The 27,734-nt window shown below is 38.4% G+C and overlaps 1 long non-coding RNA gene and 1 other non-coding gene across 5 annotated transcripts; one reads left to right on the top strand and one right to left on the bottom strand.

Moving 5' to 3' along the window:
- Positions 1-330: 330 nt before the first annotated feature.
- On the top strand, positions 331-17,511 carry LOC130961114 (uncharacterized). 4 transcript variants are annotated; one of them, XR_009079361.1, is made up of 5 exons: positions 331-657; positions 745-849; positions 942-1,662; positions 1,798-1,948; positions 15,843-17,511. It is a non-coding gene; the product is annotated as an uncharacterized LOC130961114 (long non-coding RNA). The 4 variants fall into 4 exon arrangements; XR_009079358.1 differs by lacking the exon at positions 15,843-17,511 and having other exon boundaries at positions 1,798-5,421; XR_009079359.1 differs by lacking the exon at positions 15,843-17,511 and having other exon boundaries at positions 733-849; positions 1,798-5,421.
- Positions 17,512-27,006: 9,495 nt separating this feature from the next.
- On the bottom strand, positions 27,007-27,114 carry LOC130963802 (small nucleolar RNA R71). Its single transcript, XR_009079921.1, has one exon. It is a non-coding gene; the product is annotated as a small nucleolar RNA R71 (small nucleolar RNA).
- Positions 27,115-27,734: the final 620 nt, after the last annotated feature.

Here is a 27,734-nt window from a genome sequence, read left to right as displayed (position 1 = left end):
TTGAGTTAAAGAATTTAGTAGACAAATATTTAACATGGCGAAGTAAATCTTTGAGTTGAACTACTTTAATGTTTTATTTATTTTTAGGTAAATACTTACGTGTAATTGTTTTTATCTAAAATTAATAGTTAATAATAATAGATAAGTTAACATATTTTAATAATTTTTAATTATCAATTAAAAAAAACAGTAAATACTCGTTCCGATCCTTAACCATTTGGACGAAGGACTAAGTGCACCCCCACGAATTGAAATTAATAAAGTAGACCTCAACCTCTATGAAAAATACCCATCACGACCACTGCAACCGGATGGGTGTTGACGTGTCAATAGCTATACCCATACCCACTCATTCTCTCTCCCCTACTGTTATACCCACTACTCATGAACCACCCACTCATTCTTTCCCCATTTTCTTCTTAATTATTTATTACTACTCAAAAACACAACAAGAGAAATCAGTTGTCAATTAATTTGTACGATAAAGAGGTGGAGGAAGAGAAGGAGCGGCAAGCATTGAACAGTATAGGGTTCACCGCCACAGCCACCGACACCGCCACTTTCAGGTCCATCCTCGACAAGCCTCTTCACTAGCTTACAGAAGATGACATTTCACAACTCACTTGTGAAGACTGTCGCAGATTCCTCAAAGAAAATGTCTCCTTTCTCTCCATTTTGTCCTTTACCCCTATTTTTATTTTTGCCTTCCCTTTAATTTTGTGCAAATCGTAGGCAATTCAGCAGGTCATTTCCTTGAAGGCGCTGCTCAAACCCAACAACAATGACGGTTTTGCTGTCGTTCCTACCCTCCATTCAATCTCTCCACCTCGGCCTCCACCTCAGCCTCAAGTGAGTGTTGCCTTTTTTTAATACCATTTTTGTTTTTTCTTTCTTTTTGTTTGGTTCTTGAGAAAATGACATAAACTGGACTGGTGTGTTAGGGAGACTTGAACAATGCTTCACTCGCTGAAGATCCGGCTCTTCATGATGGCGATGAGATTCAGAAATCTGCATCATCTCCCAAAAATTTCACTAAAACCAATGATACCAACACTGAAAAAACACAGACCTTAACAACATGAACATTGAAGAAACACAGCAAACCACACACGTCATTTTAACTACTCTGCAAGGATCTATATCCTAAATATGTATGATTGTCTTTTCACCCGACTTGGGGTGACTTTTCCTTTTTCTGATTTTGAAACGGAAGTCCTGTCTTATTGCAGAGTTGCCCCTTCCCAACAGCACCCAAATTTTTGGGGTTTCATGAAAATCTACCAGCTTGTCAGTTGCAAGCTTAGTTTTCCGATCTCTTTAAAGATATTCTTCTTTCTGTTTTATCATACCAAACCCTTTAGCGCCATTTCTAATAAAAACAAACAGCAATGGGTTTCCTTCCGAGTCATTCAAGGTCAAAAAGTCTTTTCTATTTTTGACGAATCCTTCCAAGATTTCAAGAATTTTTTCTTCAAAGTCCGAGCCGTATAGGGTCACCATCCCTTTTTTCTAAATGAGAATAATAAGCCTCACTTTCCATTATACTGGATAGAGGCAACCTCTGTTGAAAAATACAATTTGGTCGATTTGGATGAGATCGAAGAGGCTGTAGTCGAATTCCTCCGAGAGGCTTGGGGTGGGCTCCAAACCTCAACACAAAAGGTTCCTTCTCAGAACTCCAAGTTATATTCGTACCGAGCTAGATAGCAGTTTACTTTTTATTTATAGATTTTTTTGCTTTTCCGACCTATCTGACTTTCTGACATGTCTACTAACGCCCTCAAGTTTCTTTCTCAGAAAAAATGAAGAGTGGATCTAAGGCATACCTTAAAGTCCAGGAAGCAAAGAGGAACGCTCGTGCCCGAGCTGCTCAATCGCAACAGAGCGGAACGTCGATGACACCTTCCCCCACAGAAGTCGGATTCGATGACTTTTTCCTCTTTCTTAGGTAAGTCGATAAATCCTCTTCCTCCTCCTCCTCCTTCTCCTCCTTTTTTAGTTGTTACCCCACCTGTCCCTCCCTTCTCTGAGCCAATTTCCAAGAAGAGAAAGACCTCAGAGCCTGGTGTTTCCAATATTGGCGACGCTGCATTTGACGGAGTGAAATTCTGTGAGAAGCACATTTTGCCCCCACAGTTCTATTTCTATGGATGACGCTTCGATCCGAAATCATCTCCAGGTCTTAATCCAAGGAGGGATAAGGACTGTCGGGGTTTGCACTTCTCTCCTGAAAGAGCTGGATAGGACTCCTCTGAATGCCACTCAACTTTCTCTGGAGTCCCTTCAGGCCGAGGTGGCCGCTCTTCAGGGGGGTAGAAAAGGAGCTGTAGGAGTGGTGCACAAAATTGACTCCGCAATATTCGCACAGATAGACCAGCAAGTGTACCGGGTCGTCCAAGTAATACCTCAGGTGAGTGAGAGTCGATTCCATTGAGATTGTTGGTTTAAACAAGCAATGGATACCTTGTAGATCTTAGCCAGGCAGATAGAAAAGATGATTGTTGTCGTGAAAAACGCATAAAACAGAATAAATAAATAAAATGTTACTAGATAGATGTGAAATCAGTGATGAGAGAATGGTTGAGGCTTCGAAGATGCTTCCTCTTTCTGGATCAACTTTTCTCACTGTCTACTCCAACTTCTGATGATTCATTCCATGGCAGGCTGTAAATGACTAATGCCAGGTTAACGATCATTAGTCTCCTCTACTTCAGATCAAACGCCAGATTAATGGTCATCCAATCTGAATAGGGGTGAAGCTCTAGCAGTCCATTCCCTTGGTGATCCTACTCAAAACGCCACAGACAAGGTCGGATCTTCCAAATTAGAGAATGCTGCTTAGTTGATTCTAGCCTATACCACAAAGGCCCTAATCGCCCCATACCTCGGCTGCACTTATGTCTCCAAGTACCTAACAAAGTCATGAATTAGCCGTCTAAAAGATGTATAATCAAAGTTGTGGTTCAATACTATGCCGTCAAGGACTCGCAAGAACCCATGTGAGTAGGGATGACAGTCAAGTTACACTCCCAATTCATTAGGATGAAGAACGAAGATACATCTTAGAATAGAATCATTAGAAGATTGAAATAGAATAATGATATTATTAATTCATAAAAGTCAACAGAGCTCGTAACCTTAACCTAGGAGGTTTAGTTGCTCATAGCTTACAGAAAAGTAATGTAAAATGTGTAGAGTGGCTAAGAGCTCATAACAAGGGTGAACTTTTGTCTATATATACTAATCTAATAATCTAGCTTTGGACTCTGGTGCACGAATTTGTGATCCGCACAACTAACCAGCAAGTGCACTGGGTCGTCCAAGTAATACCTTACTTGAGTAAGGGTCGATCCCACGGAGATTATTGGTTTGAATCAAGCTATGTTTATCTTATTATTCTTAGTCAGGATATTAATTAAAATTATCAGTCGGAATTATTAGATTGGAAAAATAAAAGAGAATAAAAGCGTTACTTGTTGTGCAGTAATGAGAAATATGTTGGAGTTTTGGAGATGCTTTGTCCTCTGAACTTCAACTCTTCCTTGAAATCCTTTTCCACACGCAAAGTCCCTTCCATGGCAAGCTCTATGTAGGGTGTCACCGTTGTCAATGGCTACTTCCCATCCTCTCAGTGAAAACGTTCCTATGCTCTGTCACAGCACGGCTAATCATCTGTCGGTTCTCAATCAGGTTGGAATAGAATCCATTGATTCTTTTGCGTTTGTCACTAACGCCCAGCCTTAAGGAGTTTGAAGCTCGTCACAGTCATTCAATCCCAGAATCCTACTCAGAATACCACAGACAAGGTTTAGACTTTCCGGATTCTCATGAATGCCGCCATCAATCCGGCTCATACCACGAAGATTCTGAGTAATGAATCTAAGAGATACTCATTCAATCTGATGTAGAACGGAGGTGATTTTCAGGCACACGTTCATAGATTGAGGAAGGTGATGAGTGTCACGGATCATCACCTTCTCCATAATTAAGCGCGAATGAACATCTTAGATAAGAACAAGCGTGTTTGAATGGAAAATAAAGGAATTGTATTAATTCATCGAGACGCTGCAGAGCTCCTCACCCCCAACAATGGAGTTTAGAGACTCATGCCGTCAAAGTGTATAAAATCTAGATCTGAAAATGTCATAAGGTACAAAATAAGTCTTTAAAAGTTTGTTTAAATAGTAAACTAGTAGCCTAGGTTTACAGAAAATAAGTAAACTAAGATAATTGGTGCAGAAATCCACTTCTAGAGCCCACTTGGTGTGTGCTGGGGCTGAGACTAAAGCTATCCACGAGCTGAGGCTTTTCTTGGAGTTGAACTCCAAGTTATAACGTGTTTTGGGCGTTCAACTCCGGATCATGACGTGTTTCTGGCGTTTAACTCCAGACAGCAGCATGTACTTGGCGTTCAACGCCAAGTTACGTCGTCTATCTTCGCGCAAAGTATGGACTATTATATATTGCTGGAAAGCCCTGGATGTCTACTTTCCAACGCCGTTGAGAGCGCGCCAATTGGACTCCTGTAGCTCCAGAAAATCCATTTCGAGTGCAGGGAGGTCAGGATCCAACAGCATCAGCAGTCCTTTTTCAGCCTAACTCAGATTTTTGCTCAGCTCCCTCAATTTCAGCCAGAAAATATCTGAAATTACAGAAAAACACACAAACTCATAGTAAAGTCCAGAAATATGATTTTTTCCTAAAAACTAATAATATTTAACTAAAAACTAATTAAAACATGCTAAAATCTACATGAAATTACCCCCAAAAAGCGTATAAAATATCCGCTCATCACAACACCAAACTTAAACTGTTGCTTGTCCTCAAGCAACTAGATAAATAAAAGAGGATAAAAAGAAATCAAGAAGCAATAATATCTCAGAGTTTTAAGTGAAGCTCAGATTCTAATTGGATGAGTGGGGCTAGTAGCTTTTTTCTTCTGAACAGTTTTGGCATCTCACTTTATCCTTTGAAATTCAGAATGATTGGCATCCATAGGAACTCAGAATTCAGATAGTATTATTGATTCTCCTAGTTTAGTATGTTGATTCTTGAACACAACTACTTTATGAGTCTTGGCCGTGGCCCTAAGCACTTTGTTTTCCAGTATTACCACCGGATACATAAATGCCACAGACACATAACTGGGTGAACCTTTTCAGATTGTGACTTAGCCTTGCTCAAGTCCCCAATTAGAGGTGTCCAGAGTTCTTAAGCACACTCTTTTGCTTTGGATCACGACTTTAACCAATCAGTCTCAAGCTTTTCACTTGGACTTGCATGCCACAAGCACATGGTTAGGGACAGCTTGATTTAGCCGCTTAGGCCTGGATTTATTTTCTTGGGCCCTCCTATCCATTGATGCTCAAAGCCTTGGATCCTTTTCACCCTTGCCTTTTGGTTTAAAGGGCTATTGGCTTTTTCTACCTCTTTTGCTTTTTTTTTTTGCAAGCTTGTTTTTCACTGCTTTTTCTTGCTTCAAGAATCAATTTTGTGATTTTTCAGATCATCAATAACATTTCTCTTGTTCATCATTCTTTCAGGAGCCAATAATTTTAACATTCATAAAATTCAATATAAAAAATATGCACTGTTCAGGCATTCATTCAGAAGACAAAAAGTATTGCCACCACATATAAATAATTAGAATTTTTCTTATTAAGAACTCGAAAAAAAATATTGCTTCTTTATTCTAAAAATCTACTATTTTATTCATGTTTGATGATGATGAGAAAAATAAATTATAACTTAATTGGAATTAAAATCAAAGTAGAGATACTAATTACTACTACTAATATATAACTTCTAAGGTAAATTTCTAATAAGAACAGTTATCACAGAGTTAAGGCAAAGATTAGAACTCAACGACCTTTATTTTGGGAAGTGGATGTTCCTCTAGTCTGTGGGATGCTTGGTCCTTCAAGATATAATTTCTGACGCTTCAGTTCCTTCAAGTTACATCCTTGCTCTTCCTGTTTCCTTAGGTGCCATGATCTTGATGAGTTTTAGCTCAATGATCATGGCAAATCACACCAAACTTAGAGGTTTGCTTGTCCTCAAGCAAAAGAAAGGATAAGAGAGGAATAGAGGGAGAGGCAATTTCGAAATTCAAAAGATATGATGAGTTGAAAAAGAAGAAGAAAAAAAGATATAAGATAAAAGATATGATTTATAAAAGATAAATATGATAAGAAAAAGATATAATTTAAAAAGATATGAATGATATTTAAAAATAAATCTGAATTTTTAATTTGAAAAAGATTTTAGATCATAATTAAGTGTTGAAGAACTTAAAAAAAAAATTGGATTGGATTGGAAAACAATTTGTTTTTATGGATTAAGATGCATGTAATATTTTTGAAAAAGGGATTTTAGAAATTAGGGTTCTTAGAAATTAGGATTAAAATTTTTGAAATTGAAGGATGATATTTGGAAACATGTTTATGCAAGAAATCATGAATTGAAACATAAAAATTAGAAAATTTGTGAAGAAAAATGAATTTTACCTCCTCCCCACCATCCTGGCGTTAAACGCCCAAATGCTGCATGTTTTGGGCGTTTAACGCCCAATTGCTGCTTCTCCTGGGCGTTCAACGCCCAGATGGCTACCCTTACTGGCGTTGAACGCCCAGTGGGTGCTTCTTTTGGGCGTTCGACGCCCAAAATGTTTCTTACTGGCTTTTTCACGCCAGTGAGCTTCCAAATTCCCTTGTAACTCTGTGAATCCAATCAATTGCTATTTTACCTTGAAGATACTTTGACATATACCTGTAAAAATCAATTAATTAATCAAAACGAATAAAATTAAATTTTGTGATTGGCTGGGTTGCCTCCCAGCAAGCGCTTCTTTATTGTCCTTAGCTGGACAGTGAGCTCTCTTGGAGTCTCACAGATAATTAGAGCAAGGTAGGGACCTCCCAACATCAAACTTAGAGTTTGAAAGTGGGGGTTCAACGCCAAACTTAGAGTTTGGTTGTGGCCTCCCAACACCAAACTTAGAGTTGGACTGTAGGGGCCTTGGTTGACTCTGCAGTGAGAGAAGCTTTTCATGCTTCCTCTCCATTGTTACAAAAGAAGAACCTTGTGTCTTATAGTTTGCAATGTCTGCAAACCACAGAGCTTCCTGAACAGCAAACAATTGCTCATCTGGAAAGGTTTCAGAGATCTCAGTAGGAGGGAGGGATGCTCCTGCTACTGGTTCTATCCGGGACAGGTAATCAGCTACTTGATTCTCTGTTCCTTTTCTGTCTCTTATTTTTATATCAAACTCTTGCAGAAGCAACACCCATCTTATGAGCCTGGGCTTTGAATCCTGCTTTGTGAGTAGATATTTAAGAGCAGCATGGTCAGTGTACACAATCACTTTTGATCCTACTAAGTAGGATCTAAACTTGTCAATGGCATAAACCACTGCAAGTAATTCTTTTTCTATGGTTGTGTAATTTTTCTGGGCATCATTTAAAACACTGCTAGCATAATAAATGACATGCAGAAGCTTGTTATGCCTCTGTCCTAATACTGCACCAATGGTATGGTCACTGGCATTACACATTAGTTCAAAGGGTAATGTCCAGTCTGGTGCAGAAATAACTGGTGCTGTGACCAGCTTAGCTTTCAGGGTCTCAAACGCCTGTAGACACTTTGTGTCAAACACAAATGGCGTGTTAGCAGCTAGCAGATTGCTCAGAGGTTTTGTAATTTTTGAAAAATCCTTTATGAACCTCCTATAGAATCCTGCATGCCCCAGAAAGCTTCTGATTGCCTTAACATTGGCAGGTGGTGGTAATTTTTCAATTACTTCAACTTTAGCTTGATCCACCTCTATTCCCTTTTTTGAAATTTTATGCTCAAGGACAATCCCTTCAGTCACCATAAAGTGACATTTTTTCCAGTTTAAAACTAGGTTGGTCTCTTGGCATCTTTTCAGAACAAGTGCTAAATGGTTAAGGCAGGAGCTGAATGAGTCTCCAAATACTGAAAAGTCATCCATGAAGACTTCCAGAAACTTCTCTACCATATCAGAGAAGATAGAGAGCATGCACCTTTGAAAGGTTGCAGGTGCATTGCACAAGCCAAATGGCATCCTTCTGTATGCAAATACTCCAGATGGGCATGTAAATGCCGTTTTCTCTTGATCTTGGGGGTCTACTGCAATTTGATTATAACCTGAATATCCATCCAGGAAGCAGTAGTATTCATGACCTGCTAGTCTTTCTAGCATCTGGTCTATGAATGGTAAAGGAAAATGATCCTTTCTGGTGGCTGTATTGAGCCTTCTATAATCAATACACATACGCCACCCTGTAACTGTTCTTGTAGGAACCAGTTCATTTTTTTCATTATGAACCACTGTCATGCCTCCCTTCTTAGGGACGACTTGGACAGGGCTTACCCAGGGGCTGTCAGAAATAGGATAAATAATCCTAGCCTCTAGTAATTTAGTGACCTCCTTCTGCACAACTTCCTTCATGGCTGGATTCAGCTGCCTTTGTGGTTGGACCACTGGCTTGGCGTCACCCTCCAATAGGATCTTGTGCATGCATCTGGCTGGGCTAATGTCCTTAAGATCACTGATGGACCACCCAAGAGCTGTCTTGTGTGTCCTTAGCACTTGAATTAGTGCTTCCTCTTCCTGTGGCTCTAAGGAAGAGCTTATGATTACAGGAAAGGTATCACCTTCTCCTAGAAATGCATATTTCAGGGATGGTGGTAATGGTTTGAGCTCAGGTTTGGGAGGTTTCTCCTCTTCCTGAGGGATTTTCAGAGGTTCTATTATTCTCTCTGATTCCTCCAAATCAGGCTAAACATCTTTAAAGATGTCCTCTAGCTCTGATTCGAGACTCTCAGCCATATTGACCTCTCTTACCAGAGAGTCAATGATATCAATACTCATGCAGTCATCTGGGGTGTCTGGATATTGCATGGCTTTGGCAACATTCAACTTGAACTCCTCCTCATTGACTCTCAGGGTTACTTCCCCTTTTTGGACGTCAATGAGGGTTCGGCCAGTTGCTAGGAAAGGTCTTCCTAGAATGAGAGCTGCACTCTTGTGCTCCTCCATTTCCAGCACCACAAAAAAGGTCAGTAGGAAAGGCAAATGGCCCAACCTTGACAATCATGTCTTCAATCACGCCTGATGGGTATTTAATGGAGCCATCAGCAAGTTGAAGACATATCCTGGTTGGTTTGATTTCTTCAGTTAAACCAAGCTTTCTGATAGTAGATGCAGGTATTAGGTTGATACTTGCCCTAAGATCACATAGAGCTTGCTTGGTACAAGTACCCTCTAATGTGCATGGTATCATAAAGCTCCCAGGATCTTTAAGCTTCTCAGGTAAGCTTTTCAGAATGACTGCACTGCATTCTTCAGTGAGGTAAACTTTTTCAGTTTCCCTCCAATCCTTCTTATGACTTAAGATCTCTTTCATGAACTTAGCATAAGAGGGTATTTGCTCAAGTGCTTCTGCAAACGGAATCTTTATTTCAAGAGTCCTGAGATAGTCTGCAAAGCTGGCAAATTGCTTATCCTGTTCCGCTTGGCGGAGTTTTTGAGGATAAGGCATTTTGGCTTTGTATTCCTCAACCTTAGTTGCTGCAGGTTTATTACCTACAGAAGTGGGTTGGAAAACCTTTTTAGAAGGGTTGTTATCAGCACTTGTATGTGACTGATCCCCCACTGGCATTTGAATGCCAGGGGTGGAAGCTGGAGTGGCGTTAGACGCCACCTCCTTATTTGTTACTGGCGTTTGAACGCCAGAACCATGCTCCCTTTGGGCGTTCAACGCCGGATTCATGCTTGTTTCTGGCGTTGAACGCCAGGAATGAGCATGGTCTGGGCGTTCAGCGCCAGCATTATTCCTCTCTGGGCTCTGACTGTCCTCAGAGGGATTTTGAGTAGCCATTTGTTCATTTCATGGTTCCCTGCTGCTTTGAAGTGAGGCATTTAATGTTTTCCCACTTCTTAATTGAACTGCTTGGCATTCTTCTGCTATTTGTTTTGACAGTTGCTTTTCTGTCTGCTTTAATTGTACTTTCATATTCCTGTTAGCCATTCTTGTTTCCTGTAATATTTCCTTGAATTCGTCTAGCTGCTGAGTTAGAAAGTCTAATTGCTGATTAAATTCATTAGCCTGATCCACCGGACTGAGTTCAGCAGTTACTGTTTTAGCTTCTTCCTTCATGGAAGATTCACTGCTTAGGTACAGATGCTGATTTCTGGCAACTGTATCAATAAGCTCTTGAGCTTCTTCAATTGTTTTTCTCATATGTATAGATCCACCAGCTGAGTGGTCTAAAGAAATCTGAGCTTTTTCTGTAAGCCCATAGTAGAAGATGTCTAATTGCACCCATTCTGAAAACATTTCAGAGGGGCATTTTCTTAGCATCTCTCTGTATCTCTCCCAGGCATCATAAAGGGATTCATTATCTCCTTGTTTGAAGCCTTGGATGCTTAGCCTTAGCTGTGTCATCCGTTTTGGAGGGAAATAGTGATTCAGTAATTTTTCTGACAGTTGTTTCCATGTTTTTATGCTGTTCTTAGGTTGGTTATTTAACCACCTCTTAGCTTGATCTTTTACAGCAAATGAAAACAGTAATAATCTGTAGACATCCTGATCTACTTCCTTATCATGTACTGTGTCAGCAATTTGTAAAAATTGTGCCAGAAACTCTGTAGGTTCTTCCTGTGGAAGACCGGAATACTGGCAACTTTGCTGCACCATGATAATGAGTTGAGGATTCAACTCAAAACTACTAACTCCAATGGAGGGTATACATATACTACTCCCATATGAAGCAGTAGTAGGGTTAGCATATGACCACAGAGTCCTTCTGGACTGTTCATTTCCGCTTATGTCCATGTTGGAGCAAAGGGGTAATGTGCATTTAAATTTTTAGTTTATAAATAAATAAATAAATAAATAAAATTTCGAAATAAAATAAAAACCAAAATAAAAATAAGATAAAATTAGAAAATTAAAATAAAAAAATTTAATGAGAATTTGAAAATATTTTATGAAGATTTTTGAAAAAGTGAGGAGAGAGAAATTGGTTAGGATATTTTTAAAAAAGATAATAATTTTTTTTAACTTAAAAAGATAAGAATTGAAAAATTTTAAAATTGAAATCTGAATTTTTTATAAAAAAATTCGAAAAAAATAGTTCAAAATTAGTTAGAAAAGATATTTTTTTTAATTTTGAATTTTATGATGAAAGAGAAAAACACACAGAAGACACAAGACTTAAAATTTTTAGATCTAATGCTCCTTATTTTCGAAAATTTTGGAGGAAAAACACCAAGGAGCACCAAACTTAAAAATTTTAAGATCAAAACTCAAGGAAGACTCAAGAACACTTTGAAGATTCACAAGAACACCAAGAACAAAAGAAAGAACACCAAACTTAAAATTTTTAGAAAATCAAGATAAATTTTCGAAAATTATATTAAAATTAACCAGAGAACACCAAACTTAGAGTTTGGCACAAGATTAAATCAAGAAAAATTAGTTTTGAAAAAGGATTTTAAAAAGAAGGTGCCCAATTGCTAAGAACATAAACCCACGCTATAACCAACTGAGCTAGAAATGTAACGTATTTTAAAGATGTATTATTTTTATGGATAAAAGAATAATTTTTGAAAGTTAATGTTTTGAAAAAGCACAAGAAAAACAAGGAAAGACACAAAACAAGAAAAACTTAAGATCAAACAAAAAAAATAAACAAGAACAACTTGAAGATCAATGAAGAACAAAGAACACAAGTTCGAAATTTTTTTTTTAAAGAAAAAAAAATCAAATATATAGTTGACACCAAACTTAGAACAAGACACTAAACTCACGAAAAAAAAATTAAAAATTGATAAAGAAAAATAATATTTTTGAAAATTTTTTTTAAAAAGGGATAATAAAAGATGCAATTATAGTGAAAAGAGGATAAATTTTTCCTAATCTAAGCAACAAAATAAACCTTTAGTTGTTCAAACTCGAATAATCCCCGGCAACGGCGCCAAAAACTTGGTGCACGAATTTGTGATCCGCGCAACTAACCAGCAAGTGCACTGGGTCGTCCAAGTAATACCTTACTTGAGTAAGGGTCGATCCCACGGAGATTATTGGTTTGAATCAAGCTATGTTTATCTTATTATTCTTGGTCAGGATATTAATTAAAATTATCAGTCGGAATTATTAGATTGGAAAAATAAAAGAGAATAAAAGCGTTACTTGTTGTGCAGTAATGAGAAATATGTTGGAGTTTTGGAGATGCTTTGTCCTCTGAACTTCAACTCTTCCTTGAAATCCTTTTCCACACGCAAAGTCCCTTCCATGGCAAGCTCTATGTAGGGTATCACCATTGTCAATGGCTACTTCCCATCCTCTCAGTGAAAACGTTCCTATGCTCTGTCACAGCACGGCTAATCATCTGTCGGTTCTCAATCAGGTTGGAATAGAATCCATTGATTCTTTTGCGTTTACTAACGCCGAGCCTTCAGGAGTTTGAAGCTCGTCACAGTCATTCAATCCCAGAATCCTACACAGAATACCACAGACAAGGTTTAGACTTTTCGGATTCTCATGAATGCCGCCATCAATCCGGCTTATACCACGAAGATTCTGAGTAATGAATCTAAGAGATACTCATTCAATCTGATGTAGAACGGAGGTGGTTGTCAGGCACACGTTCATGGATTGAGGAAGGTGATGAGTGTCACGGATCATCACCTTCTCCATAATTAAGCGCGAATGAACATCTTAGATAAGAACAAGCGTGTTTGAATGGAAAATAAAGGAATTGTATTAATTCATCGAGACGCTGCAGAGCTCCTCACCCCCAACAATGGAGTTTAGAGACTCATGCCGTCAAAGTGTATAAAATTTAGATCTGAAAATGTCATGAGGTACAAAATAAGTCTTTAAAAGTTTGTTTAAATAGTAAACTAGTAGCCTATGTTTACAGAAAATAAGTAAACTAAGATAATTGGTGCAGAAATCCACTTCTAGGGCCCACTTGGTGTGTGCTGGGGCTGAGACTAAAGCTATCCACGAGCTGAGGCTTTTCTTGGAGTTGAACTTCAAGTTATAATGTGTTTTGGGCGTTCAACTCCGGATCATGACGTGTTTCTGGCGTTTAACTCCAGACAGCAGCATGTACTTGGCGTTCAACGCCAAATTACGTCGTCTATCTTCGCGCAAAGTATGGACTATTATATATTGCTGGAAAGCCCTGGGTGTCTACTTTCCAACGCCGTTGAGAGCGCGCTAATTGGACTCCTGTAGCTCCAGAAAATCCATTTCGAGTGCAGGGAGGTCAGGATCCAACAGCATCAGCAGTCCTTTTTCAGCCTAACTCAGATTTTTGCTCAGCTCCCTCAATTTCAGCCAGAAAATACCTGAAATTACAGAAAAACACACAAACTCATAGTAAAGTCCAGAAATATGATTTTTGCCTAAAAACTAATAATATTTAACTAAAAACTAATTAAAACATGCTAAAATCTACATGAAATTACCCCCCAAAAAGCGTATAAAATATCCGCTCATCAGACTCCTTTTTGGGCGTTGGGCACCAGCTGCTCCCTTTTGGGCATTCAATGCTAGGAAGGGGGTGAAGAACTGGTGTTGAACGCCAGTTTTGGACCTTCATTTTCATAGCAAAGTATAGACTATTATATATTGCTGAAAAGCCCTGGATGTTAGATTTTCAATGCCGTTAAGAGCGCGCCATGTAAACTTTTGTAGGTCCAGAAATGCTCCTTCGGGTGCATGGAGGTCAAATCCAACAACATCTCTGGTCCTTTCTTTGTCTCTGACTCAGACTTTTCCAAAGCTCCTCAATTTCAGCCAGAATTTACCTGAAATCATCATAAAATACAAAAACTCAAAGTAGAATCCAAAAATGTGAATTTTGCACTAAAACCTATGAAAACATAATGAAACTTAAACAAAACATAACAAAAACTATATGAAAATGATGCCAAAAGCGTATAAAATATCCGCTCATCAGAACATCAAACTTAAATTGTTGCTTGTCCCCAAGCAACCAAAAACAAAGTAGAATTAAAAAGAAGAGAAGGATACAATAAATATCAGAGTTCTCATGAAGCTCAGTTTCAATTAGAAGAGCGGGACTAGTAGCTTTTTGCTTCTGAATAGTTTTGGCATCTCACTTTCCTTTGAAGCTCAAAATAATTGGCATCTTTAGGAACTCAGAATCCGAATGATACTATTAATTCTCCTAGTTTAGTTCTTCTTGATTCTTGAACATAGCTTCTTTTGAGTCTTGGTCGTGACCCTAAGTGCTTTGTTTTCCAGTATTAACACCGGATACATAAACGCCACAGATACTTAACTGGGTGAACCCTTTTGGATTGTGATTCAGCTTTGCTAGAATCCCCAGCCAGTGGTATCCAAAGTTCTTAAGCACACTTTTTTTGCTTTGGATCATGACTTTAATTGCTCAGTCTCAAGCTTTTCACTTGACACCTTCACACCACAAGTATATAGTTAGGGAAGCAGCTCATTTGATCTGTTTAGGCCAAGATTTTGTTTCTTTTAGGCCCCCATAACCATTGATGCTCAAAGCCTTGGACCCTTGCTCTTGCCTTTTGGTTTAAAGAGCTATTGGCTTTTTCTTTTTCTTTTGCTTTTTTCACATTTATATATATATATTTTCCTTAATTGCTTTATTTTTTTGCTTTTTTGCTGCTTTTTCTTGCTTCAAGAATCAATCTTTTTGGATTTTTCAGATTACCAATAATACTTTTCCTTTTTTTATCATTCTTTCAAGATCCAACATTCTTAACTCCAACATCAAATATGCACTGTTTATTCATACATTCAAAAGTAAAAGCAATGCCACCACATCAAGATAATTGAACTATTCTTATGATATAACTCGAAATTCAAGTATCTCCCTTTTCTTTTTCAAATAAAATTTTTCTTTTTAGTATAGTAATAGATGTATGGAATAATTCATAGCTTTAAGGCATAAATAAAGATGATCATGCAGTAGAAACAGACAATAAGATATAACACCTAATGGAAAATAGAAAAAAATAACTTAGGCATGGTGATTAAGGGAATGGGACCACCTTAGTGACGGCGACTACTACTCCCTCTAGTGAATTCAATGGAGCATTTAAGCTTCTCTCTGTCTCTTCCTTACCTTTGTTGTTCTTCCCTCATAACTCTTTGATCTTCTCTTATTTCATGAAGGATAGTGGCGCGGTCTTGATGCTCCACCCTCTGTTGCTCCATATTTGAACTTAGCTCCCCTATTAAGGTGTTAAGTTGATCCCAATAGTTTTGGGGAGGAAAGTACATCCTTTGAGACATCTTAGGGATCTCTTGTTAAGGTGGATCCAGTTGCTCTTATTGAGCTGCATGTGTAGGCTTTCTAACATGCTCCATCTTTCTTTTTGTGATAGGCTTGTCCTTCTTAATGGAGATGTCTCCTTCTATAACAATTCTAGTTGAATTACATAAGTGACATATGAGGTGAGGAAAGTGAAGGCAAGTGCCTTTCCCTTCCTCTTCCTTGAGGTTTCACCAGTCTTTGGTGCCGTACTTAGGGATGGTAGAAGTCAAAAAGCAAAGCCAAAGCTTTTACAATACCAAACTTAAGAACTTTGCTAGTCCTTGACCAAATAAGAACAAAAAGGGAAGAATAGAGTAGAAGAAGAAGAAAGAGGGAGAGTGATGAGCGGATAATTTATACGCTTTTTGGCATTGTTTTTAGATAGTTTTTAGTAAGTTCAAGCTACTTTTAGGAATGTTTTCACTAGTTTTTATGTTAAATTCACATTTCTGGACTTTACTATGAGTTTGTGTGTTTTTCTATGATTTCAGGTAAATTCTGACTGAAATTGAGGGATTTGAGCAAAACTCTGAAGAAGGCTGACAAAAGGACTGCTGATGCTGTTGGAATCTGACCTCCCTGCACTCGAAATGGATTTTCTGGAGCTACAGAACTCCAATTGGCGCGCTCTCAACGGCGTTGGAAAGTAGACATCCAGGGCTTTCCAGCAATATATAATAGTCCATACTTTATTCGAAGAATGACGATGTAACTTGGCGTTGAACGCCAAGTACATGCTGCTGTCTGGAGTTAAACGCCAGAAAAACGTCATGATCCGGAGTTGAACGCCCAAAACACGTCATAACTCGAAGTTCAACTCCAAGAGAAGCCTCAGCTCGTGGATTGATCAAGCTCAGCCCAAACATACACCAAGTGGGCCCCGGAAGTGGATTTATGCATCAATTACTTACTCATGTAAACCCTAGTAGCTAGTCTAGTATATATAGGACATTTATCTATTGTATTAGACATCTTTTGACCACTTTAAGTCATTATTCATTCGGTCACTTGATCATGGAGAGGGCTGGCCATTCGGCCATGCCTGAACCTCTTTTACTTATGTATTTTCAACGGTGGAGTTTCTGCACACCATAGATTAAGGGTGTGGAGCTCTGCTGTACCTCAAGTATTAATGAAGTTCTATTTTCTTTTATTCAATTCCTCTTTTATTCTTATTCCAAGATATTCATTCGTACCCAAGAACATGATGAATGTGATGAGTTAGATAACCCTCATTATCATTCTCACTTATGAACGCGCGATTGACAACCACTTACGTTCTACATGCAACAGAGCTTGAATGTGTATCTCTTAGATTCCCCAACAGAATCTTCGTGGTATAAGTTAGATAGATGGCGGCATTCATGAGAATCCGAAAAGTCTAAACCTTGTCTATGGTATTCCGAGTAGGATTCTGGGATTGAATGACTGTGACGAGCTTCAAACTCCTGAAGGCTGGGCGTGATGACAAGCGCAAAAGAATCAATGGATTCTATTCCAACCTGATTGAGAACCGACAGATGATTAGCCATGCGAGTGACAGCCGCAGAGGAACATTTTCACTGAGAGGATGGGATGTAGCCACTGACAACGGTGATGCCCTACATACAGCTTGCCATGGAAAGGAGTAAGAAGGATTGAATAGAAGCAGTAGGAAAGCAGGCGTCCTTGAGTCATACAGCATCTCCATTCACTTATCTGAAATTCCTACCAATGAATCTACATAAGTATTCTATCCCTTTTATTATTTTATTTTATTATTAATTTTCGAAACCCATAACTTTTTAATCTGCCTAACTGAGATTTACAAGGTGACCATAGCTTGCTTCATACCAACAATCTCTGTGGATTCGACCCTTACTCACGTAAGGTATTACTTGGACGACCCAGTACACTTGCTGGTTAGTTGAACGGAGTTGTGAATTCAACTGGTGCCCCTTAGAAGCCTTCATCTCAAAATAATTAGAACATGGATCACAATTTCGTCCACCAAGTTTTTGGCGCCGTTGCCGGGGAACAATCAATTTCGAACAACAATTTCACAATTGTTTCCAGACCACAATGGTGCCAAGTTTTAATCCGGCAACAACACCAAGTTTTTGGCGCCGTTGCCGGGGATTGTTCGAGTATGGACAACTGACGGTTCATCTTGTTGCTCAGATTAGGTAATTTTCTTTTCAAAAATCTTTTTCAAAATTTTTCTTTTATTTTTCGTTTTTCTAAACTTTATTTTCGAAAAAATTAATAAAAATTCAAAAAATTTCATAAAATCATAAAAATAAAAAATATTTTGTGTTTCTTGTTTGAGTCTTGAGTCAATTTTTAAGTTTGGTGTCAATTGCATGCTTTAAAAATTTTTCTTGCATTTTTTCGAAAATCCCATGCATTCATAGTGTTCTTCATGATCTTCAAGTTGTTCTTGATAAGTCCTCTTGTTTGATCTTGATGTTTTCTTGTTTTGTGTTGTTTGTTGTTTTTCATATGCATTTTTCGTTTGTTAGAGTCCATACATTAAAGATTTCTAAGTTTGGTGTCTTGCATGTTTTCTTTGCATAAAAATTTTTTTCAAAATTGTGTTCTTGATGTTCATCATGATCCTCAAAGTGTTCTTGGTGTTCATCTTGACATTCATAGTGTTCTTGCATGCATCTTGTATTTTGATCCAAAATTTTCATGTTTTGGGTCATTTTTTGTGTTTTTCTCTCTCATCATTAAAAATTCAAAAATAAAAAAAAATAAAAATAAAAAATATCTTTTCCTTATTTTTCTCCAAATTTTCGAAAATTTGAGTTGACCAAGTCAAAAATTTTTAAAATTAGTTGTTTCTTACAAGTCAAGTCAAAATTTCAATTTTAAAAAATCTTATCTTTGTAAAATCTTTTTCAAAAATCATATCTTTTTCATTTTCTTTATAAATTTCGAAAATTTTAAAAATCTTTTTCAAAATATTTTCAAAATCTTTTTCTTATCTTTACATCTAATTTTCGAAAATTAGCTAACAATTAATGTGATTGGTTCAAAAATTTGAAGTTTGTTACTTTCTTGTTAAGAAAAGTTCAATCTTTAAGTTCTAGAATCTTATCTTGTAGTTTCTTGTTAGTTAAGTAATTTTAAAAATTAAATCTTTTTCAAAATATCTTTTTCTTAAAAATCTTTTTATCTTTTTATCTTATCTTTTTCAAAAACTTTATCTTTTTCAAAATTTGATTTCAAAATATCTTATCTAACTTCTTATCTTTTTAAATTTTGATTTCAAATCTTTTTCAATCAACTAACTAACTTTTTGTTGTTTCTTATCTTTTTCAAAACCACCTAACTACCTCTCTCTCATCTATTTTCGAAAATATCTCTCTCTTTTTCAAAAATTCTTTTTAATTAACTAATTGTTTCAAATTTTAATTTCAATTACATTTATCTCTAATTTTCGAAAATCACTAACTCTTTTTCAAAATTATTTTCGAATTCTCCCTCCTCTTTTTTTCTTCTATTTAATTAATTAATTACTAACACTTCTCTCCACCTCTCTTCATCTAAAATCCGAACCCTCTTCTTCATTCCTCTACTCCCTTCTTTTTCTACTAACATAAAGGAATCTCTATACTGTGACATAGAGGATTCCTCTTTCTTTTCTTGTTTTCTTCTCTTTCATATGAGCAGGAACAAGGAAAAGGGCACTCTTGTTGAAATAGATCCAGAACCTGAAAGGACTCTGAAGAGAAAATTAAGAGAAGCTAAATTACAACAATCAAGAAGAAACCTTCTAGAAATTTTCGAACAAGAGAAAGAGATGGCGGCTGAAAATAATAATAATAATGCAAGGAGAATGCTTGGTGACTTCACTAAACCAACGTCCAAATTTGATGGAAGAAGCATCTCCATTCCTGCCATTGGAGCCAATAACTTTGAGCTTAAGCCTCAACTAGTTGCTTTAATGCAACAAAACTGTAAGTTTTATGGACTTCCATCTGAAGATCCTTACCAGTTTTTAACTGAGTTCTTGCAGATCTGTGAGACTGTAAAGACGAATGGAGTTGATCCTGAAGTCTACAGACTCATGCTTTTCCCTTTTGCTGTGAGAGACAGAGCTAGAGTATGGTTGGATTCACAACCTAAGGATAGCCTGGACTCCTGGGATAAGCTGGTCACTGCCTTCTTAGATAAATTCTTTCCTCCTCAAAAGTTGAGCAAGCTGAGAGTGGATGTTCAAACCTTCAAACAAAAAGATGGTGAATCCTTCTATGAAACTTGGGAAAGATACAAGCAGCTGACCAAGAGATGTCCATCTGACATGTTTTCAGAATGGACCATATTAGACATATTCTATTATGGTCTCTCTGAATTTTCGAAAATGTCATTGGACCATTCTGCAGGTGGATCTATTCACCTGAAGAAAACGCCTGAAGAGGCTCAAGAACTCATTGACATGGTTGCAAATAACCAGTTCATGTACACTTCTGAGAGGAATTCTGTGAACAATGGGGTACCTCAGAAGAAAGGAGTTCTTGAAATTGATGCTCTGAATGCCATATTGGCTCAGAACAAAATGTTGACTCAACAGGTCAACATAATCTCTCAAAATCTGAATGGATTGCAACATGCATCCAACAGTACTAGAGAGGCAGCTTCTGAAGAAGCTTATGATCCTGAGAACCCTGCCATGGCAGAGGTTAATTACATGGGTGAACCTTATGGAAACACCTATAACTCATCATGGAGAAATCATCCAAATTTCTCATGGAAGGATCAACAAAAACCTCAACAAGGTTTTAACAATGGTGGACGCAATAGGCTGAGCAATAGCAAGCCATATCCATCATCTTCTCAGCAACAGACAGAGAATTCTGAACAAAACACTTCTAATTTAGCCAATATAGTCTCTGATCTGTCAAAGGCCACTTTCAGTTTCATGAATGAAACAAGATCCTCCATTAGAAATCTGGAGGCACAAGTGGGCCAGCTGAGTAAGAAAGTTATTGAAACTCCTCCCAGTATTCTCCCAAGCAATACAGAAGAAAATCCAAAAGGAGAGTGCAAGGCCATTGACATAGTCAATATGGCCGAATGCACAAAGGAGGAGGAGGATGAAAATCCTAGTGAGGAAGACCTCCTGGGACGTTCCTCAAGCAAGAAGGAGTTTCCTATTAAGGATTCTGAGGAATCTGAGGCTCATCTAGAGACCATAGAGATTCCTTTAAATCTCCTTCTGCCATTCATGAGCTCTGAAGAATATTCATCCTCTGAAGAGAATGAAGATGTGACTGGAGAGCAAGTTGCTCAATACTTAGGAGCTATCATGAAACTGAATGCCAAGCTGTTTGGTAATGAGACTTGGGAAAGTGAACCTCCCTTGCTCATTAGTGAACTGGATACTTGGATTCAGAGAACTCTACCTCAAAAGAAGCAAGATCCTGGCAAGTTCTCAATACCTTGCACCATAGGCACCATGAGCTTTGAAAAAGCTCTATGTGATCTGGGGTCAGGGATAAATCTTATGCCACTCTCTGTAATGGAGAAGCTAGGAATCATTGAGGTACAACCTGCCTTATTCTCATTACAATTGGCAGATAAGTCCATAAGACAGGCTTATGGAATAGTGGAGGACGTGCTAGTAAGGATTGAAGGCCTTTACATTCCTACTGATTTCGTAATCCTAGACACTAGGAAGGAAGATGATGAATGCATCATCCTAGGAAGACATTTCCTAGCCACAGCAGGAGCTGTGATAGATGTCAACAGAGGTGAGTTAGTCCTTCAATTGAATGGGGACTACCTTGTGTTTCAGGCACATGGCCATCCCTCTGTGACAAAAGAGAGTAAGCATGAAGAGCTTCTCTCAGTTCAGAGTCAAGAAGAGCCCACACAGTCAAACTCTAAGTTTGGTGTTGTGAGGCCACAACCAAACTCTAAGTTTGGTGTTCAAACCCCATATCCAAACTCTAAGTTTGGTGTTGGGACTACACACTAAATTGACCTGATCATCATGTGGCTCTATGAGAGCCACTGTCAAGCTATTGACATTAAAGAAGCGCTTGTTGGGAGGCAACCCAATTTTATTTATCTAATTTTATTTTATTTTGTTTCTTGTTTATTTTTGTGTCTTATTAGGTACATGATCATGAGGAGTCACGGAAAAAATCAAAAAAATTAAAAACAGAGTCAAAAACAGAAGAAAAAAATTTTTCACCCTGGAGGTAGCGCAGACTGGCGTTCAACGCCAGTAAGGTGCATCTGGCCGGCGTTCAACGCCAGAACAGAGCACCATTCTGGCGCTGAACGCCCAAAACAAGCAACAACCTGGCGTTAAACGCCAGGATGGTGCACAGAGAGGACAAACTGGCGCTGAACGCCAGGAACAAGCATGAAACTGGCGTTCAACGCCAGAAACATGCATTACATGGGCGTTGAACGCCCAGAACATGTATCAATGGGCGTTTGAACGCCAGAATGATGCATGAAGGCATTTTACATGCCTATATGGTGAAGGAATGGTATTTGTTTTCACCTCAGGATCTGTGGACCCCACAGGATCCTCACCTCAGGATCTGTGGACCCCACAGGATCCCCACCTACCATATTCCCACCCCACCTTTTAATCCTAATCACACTCTTCTAATCCAAATCTCATTTCACTCTTCCCCATATCACACTTCCCAAAAACCTTCACCATTCACATCAACCTCCCCTTCCCCATAAACCCCACCTACCCTCATAAAATTCAAATTCAATTTCCCACCCCTTCCCACCCAAAATGGCCGAACTCCCACCCTCCCTCTCCCTTTAAATAACCTCCCATTCTTCTTCATTTTCACACAACACAAACCCCTTCTTCTCCCATATAGCCGAACCTACTCTCTCCCTCTCTACCATATTCTCTTCTTCTTCTTCTACTATTCTTTTCTTTCTTGCTCGAGGACGAGCAAATTTTAAGTTTGGTGTGGTAAAAGCATAAGCTTTTTTCTGTTTTTCCATTACCAATGGCACCTAAGGCCGGAGTTTCCTCAAGAAAAGGGAAAGGGAAAGCAAAAGCTTCCACCTCCGAGTCATGGGAGATGGAGAGATTCATCTCCAAGAGCCATCAAGACCACTTCTATGATGTTGTGGCAAAGAAGAAGGTGATCCCTGAGGTCCCTTTCAAGCTCAAAAAGAATGAGTATCTGGAAATCCGACATGAAGTTCAAAGAAGAGGTTGGGAAGTCTTAACCAACCCCATGCAACAAGTTGGAATATTAATGGTTTAAGAGTTCTATGCTAATGCATGGATCACTAGGAACCATGATCAAAGTATGAACCCGAATCCAAAGAACTATCTCACAATGGTTCGAGGGAAATACTTAGATTTCAGTCCGGAAAATGTGAGATTGGCGTTTCACTTACCCATGATGCAAGGTGATGAACGCCCCTACACAAGAAGGGTCAACTTTAATCAAAGGTTGGACCAAGTCCTAATGGACATTTGTGTGGAAGGCGCCCAATGGAGAATAGACTCCAAAGGCAAGCCAGTCCAACTAAGAAGACTGGACCTCAAGCCTGTAGCTAGAGGATGGTTGGAGTTCATCCAAAGATCCATCATCCCTACAAGCAACCGATCTGAAGTTACTGTGGATCGGGCCATCATGATTCATAGCATCATGATTGGAGAGGAAGTAGAAGTTCATGAAGTCATCTCCAATGAACTCTACAAAATAGCTGACAAGCCTTCACACATGGCACGGCTAGCCTTCCCCCACCTCATATGCCATCTATGTTACTCAGCTGGAGTCATCATAGATGGAGATGTCTCCATTGAAGAAGACAAGCCCATCACCAAGAAAAGGATGGAGCAAACAAGAGAAGTTCCTCACGGCCCTCAAGAAGAACATGAGGAAGTTCATCATCAACAAATGCCTCAAGGAATGCACTTTCCTCCCAACAACTATTGGGAGCAACTCAACACCTCCTTAGAAGATTTGAGCCATAATGTTGAACAACTGATGAGCGGATAATTTGTATGCTTTTTGGCATTGTTTTTAGTATGTTTTTGGTAGTTTTAGTTGAGTTCTTAGTATATTTTTATTAGTTTTTAATTAAAATTCACTTTTCTGGACTTTACTATGAGTTTGTGTGTTTTTCTGTGATTTCAGGTATTTTCTGGCTGAAATTGAAGGTTCTGAGCAAAAATCTGATTTAGAGACTGAAAAGGACTGCAGATGCTGTTGGATTCTGACCTCCCTGCACTCGAAGTGGATTTTCTGGAGCTACAGAAGCCCAATTGACGCGCTCTCAACGGCGTTGGAAAGTAGACATCCTGGGCTTTCCAGCAATATATGATAGTCCATACTTTGCCCAAGATTTGATGGCCCAAACCGGCGTTCAAAGTCACCCTCAGAATTCCCAGCGTTAAACGCCGGAACTGGCACCTAAATGGGAGTTAAACGCCCAAACTGGCATAAAAGCTGGAGTTAAACGCCAAGAAGAGTCTCTACACGAAAAATACTTCATTGCTCAGCCCAAGCACACACCAAGTGGGCCCGGAAGTGGATTTTTATGTCATTTACTCACCTCTGTACACCCTAGGTTACTAGTTTTCTATAAGTAGGACCTTTTACTATTGTATTTATCATCTTTGGATTGTTTTTGATCCTTTGATCATCTTTGGACATCTAGTTCTTAGATCATTTTGGGGGCTGGCCATTCGGCCATGCCTAGACCTTGTGCTTATGTATTTTCAAAGGTGGAGTTTCTACACACCATAGATTAAGGTGTGGAGCTCTGCTGTACCTCGAGTATTAATGCAATTACTATTGTTCTTCCATTCAATTCCGCTTGTTCTTTATCCAAGATATCACTTGTTCTTCAACATGATGAAGGTGATGATTGACGCCCATCACCATTCTCACTCATGAACAAGGTGACTGACAACCATTCTTGTTCTACAAGCATCTGAGGCTTAGTGAATATCTCTTGGATTCTTTAATCGGAATCCTCGTGGTATAGGCAGGACCTGATGGCAGCATTCAAGAGAATCCGGAAGGTCTAAACCTTGTCTGTGGTATTCTGAGTAGGATTCAATGACTGAATGACTGTGACGTGCTTCAAACTCCTGAGGGTGGGGCGTTAGTGACAGACGCCAAAAGAATCAATGGATTCTATTCCGATCTGATTGAGAACCGACAGATGGATTCCGCTATGCTGTGACCAGAGCATATGCAATCGTTTCCAATGAGAGGATGGGAGGTAGCTGCTGACAACAGTGAAACCCTACACGAGCTTGCCATGGAAAGGAGTAAGAAGGATTGGATGAAGGCAGTAGGAAAGCAGAGAGACGGAAGGGAAGGCATCTTCATACGCTTGTCTGAAGCTCTTACACCAATGATATACATAAGTATCACTATCTTTATCTTTATGTTATTTTCGTTCATCACCATTATACATTTGAGTCTGCCTGACTGAGATTTACAAGGTGACCATAGCTTGCTTCATACCAACAATCTCCGTGGGATCGACCCTTACTCACGTAAGGTATTACTTGGACGACCCAGTGCACTTGCTGGTTAGTTGTGCGAAGTTGTAGTGATCACAATTTCGCGCACCAAGTTTTTGGCGCCGTTGCCGGGGATTGTTTGTGTATGGACAACTGACGGTTCATCTTGTTGCTTAGATTAGGTATTAATTTTTTCAGAATTCTTAAGAATGAATTCTAGTGTTTCAAGGTGATGTTCTTATCATCACCAAGGCTGATTGATCATCATCAATTTAGCTCTTGAATGCAATGTCCTGCTGAAGCTTAGCCGGCCATGTCTAATTCCTTTAGACTAAAGCTTTAGACTAACATTGCATGATTCCTGGAATTCTCATTAAGAATTTTGATACCTTTATTTTCCTTTTCACTTAATTTTCGAAAAATCCAAAAAAATTATAAAATCATAAAATCCAAAAATATTTCTTGTTTAAGTCTAGTGTCTCATCTTAAGTTTGGTGTCAAATGCATGTTTTTGTTATATTTTCGAATCCATGCATGTACTTCTTTGTTTTGATCTTTGAATTCTATTGACTTGAGTGTTCATGTGTCTCATATAGTGTTAGTAGTATACAAACTGCTAAGTTTGGTGTCTTGCATGCATTGTTATTTGATTCTTGTTGCATTTTGATTATTAAAAATCCAAAAATATTTTTAATTTGTGTCTTTTCAAGTCAATGATACAGAGAATTGAAGATTCAGAACATACTGCAGAGGAACCACACAGAAAAAGCTGGGCATTCAACAAATGCCCAGTGAAGAAGACAGACTGGCGTTTAAACGCCAGCCAGGGTGCCTGGTTGGGCGTTTAACGCCCAAAAAGGTATAGGTTTGGGCGTTAAACGCCAGAATGTGCACCATCCTGGGCGTTTAACGCCAGGATGGCAAGGGGGGAAGATTTTGTTTTCAGAATCAAATTTTTTTAAGTTTTCAAAGTTTTTCAAAATCAAATCTTTTTCAAATCATATATTTTCAATCAAATGTTTTCAAAATCAATTTCTTTCCTTTTTCAAAGATACTTACTAACAATTAATGATTTGATTGAACATTTTTTGCCTTTTCTGTTGAGAAAGGTTTTATGTTTGAATCATATCTTTTCTTGTTAGGCAAGTCATTAATTTTTAAAATCATATCTTTTAAAATTGTTTTCAAATCATATCTTTTAAAATTATCTTCAAATCATATCTTTTTAAAATTGTTTTCAAATCATATCTTCTCAATCACATTTTTTTAGAACCATAACTTTTCAATCAAATCTTTTTAATCACATCTTTTTCAAAATAGTTTTCAATCAAATCTTTTTTATTTCTAATTTCAAAATCTTTTTCAAAAATCACTTGATTTCTTTTTCACTCTTATTTTCGAAAATCAATTAAGTGTTTTTCAAAATGTTTTCAAAATCTTTTACTTAAATTTTCGAAAATTACTTCCCTTCTTCTCACATCCTTCTATTCATGGACTAACATTATTCTTTAATGCAAAATTTGAACTCCATCTTCTTTGATAAGTTCGAATTTTCTACCTCTGTCTTCCATTTTTCTTTTCCTCTGACACCTCAAGGAATCTCTATACTGTGACATAGAGGATTCCATATTTTCTTGTTCTCTTCTCTTTCATATGAGCAGGAACAAAGACAAAGGCATTCTTGTTGAAGCTGACCCTGAACCTAAAGGACCTTGAAGCGAAAGCTAAGAGAAGCTAAGACTCAACTCTCTGTTGAGGACCTGACCGAATTCTTCAAGGAAGAAGAACCCATGGCAGCCGAAAACAACAACAATGCCAACAATGCAAGGAAGGTGCTGGGTGACTTTACTGCACCTACTCCCAACTTCTATGGGAGAAGCATCACTATCCCTGCCATTAGAGCAAACAACTTTGAGCTTAAGCCTCAATTAGTTTCTCTAATGCAACAGAATTGCAAGTTCCATGGACTTCCAATGGAAGATCCTCATCAGTTTTTAGCTGAATTCTTGCAAATCTGTGACACTGTCAAGACTAATGGGGTAGACCCTGAGGTCTATAGACTGATGCTATTCCCTTTTGCTGTAAGAGACAGAGCTAGAATATGGTTGGACTCTCAACCTAAAGAAAGCCTGGACTCTTGGGAAAAGCTAGTCAATGCCTTCTTGGCAAAGTTTTTTCCACCACAAAGATGGAGTAAGCTTAGAGTGGAAGTCCAAACCTTCAGACAGAAGGATGGAGAATCCCTCTATGAAGCTTGGGAAAGATACAAACAATTAATCAGAAAGTGTCCTTCTGACATGCTTTCTGAAGGGAGCATCATAGGTATTTTCTATGATGGTCTCTCTGAACTGTCCAAGATGTCTTTGGATAGCTCTGCTGGAGGATCTCTTCATCTGAAGAAGACACCTACAGAGGCTCAAGAGCTAATTGAAATGGTTGCAAATAACCAATTCATGTACACTTCTGAAAGGAATCCTGTGAACAATGGGACTAGTCAGAAGAAAGGAGTTCTTGAGATTGACACTCTGAATGCCATACTGGCTCAGAATAAAATATTGACTCAACAAGTCAATTTGATTTCTCAAAGTCTGTCTGGAATGCAAAATGCACCTGGCAGTACTAAGGGAGCTTCATCTGAGGAAGAAGCTTATGATCCTGAGAACCCTTCAATGGAAGAGGTGAATTACCTAGGAGAGCCCTATGGAAACACCTACAATTCTTCATGGAAAAATCACCCAAATTTCTCATGGAAGAATCAAGAGAAACCTCAACAAGGTTTCAACAATAATAATGGTGGAAGAAACAGGTTTAGCAATAGCAAGCCTTTTTCCATCATCTTCTCAGCAACAGACAGAGAGTTCTAAGCAGAGTACTTCTGACTTAGCAACAATGGTCTCTGATCTAATAAAGACCACTCAAAGTT

This window comes from Arachis stenosperma, chromosome 2 (assembly GCF_014773155.1).
Source record: "Arachis stenosperma cultivar V10309 chromosome 2, arast.V10309.gnm1.PFL2, whole genome shotgun sequence".
NCBI classification, from domain to species: Eukaryota; Viridiplantae; Streptophyta; class Magnoliopsida; order Fabales; family Fabaceae; genus Arachis; species Arachis stenosperma.
This window is presented reverse-complemented; position numbering and strand designations above follow the sequence as displayed.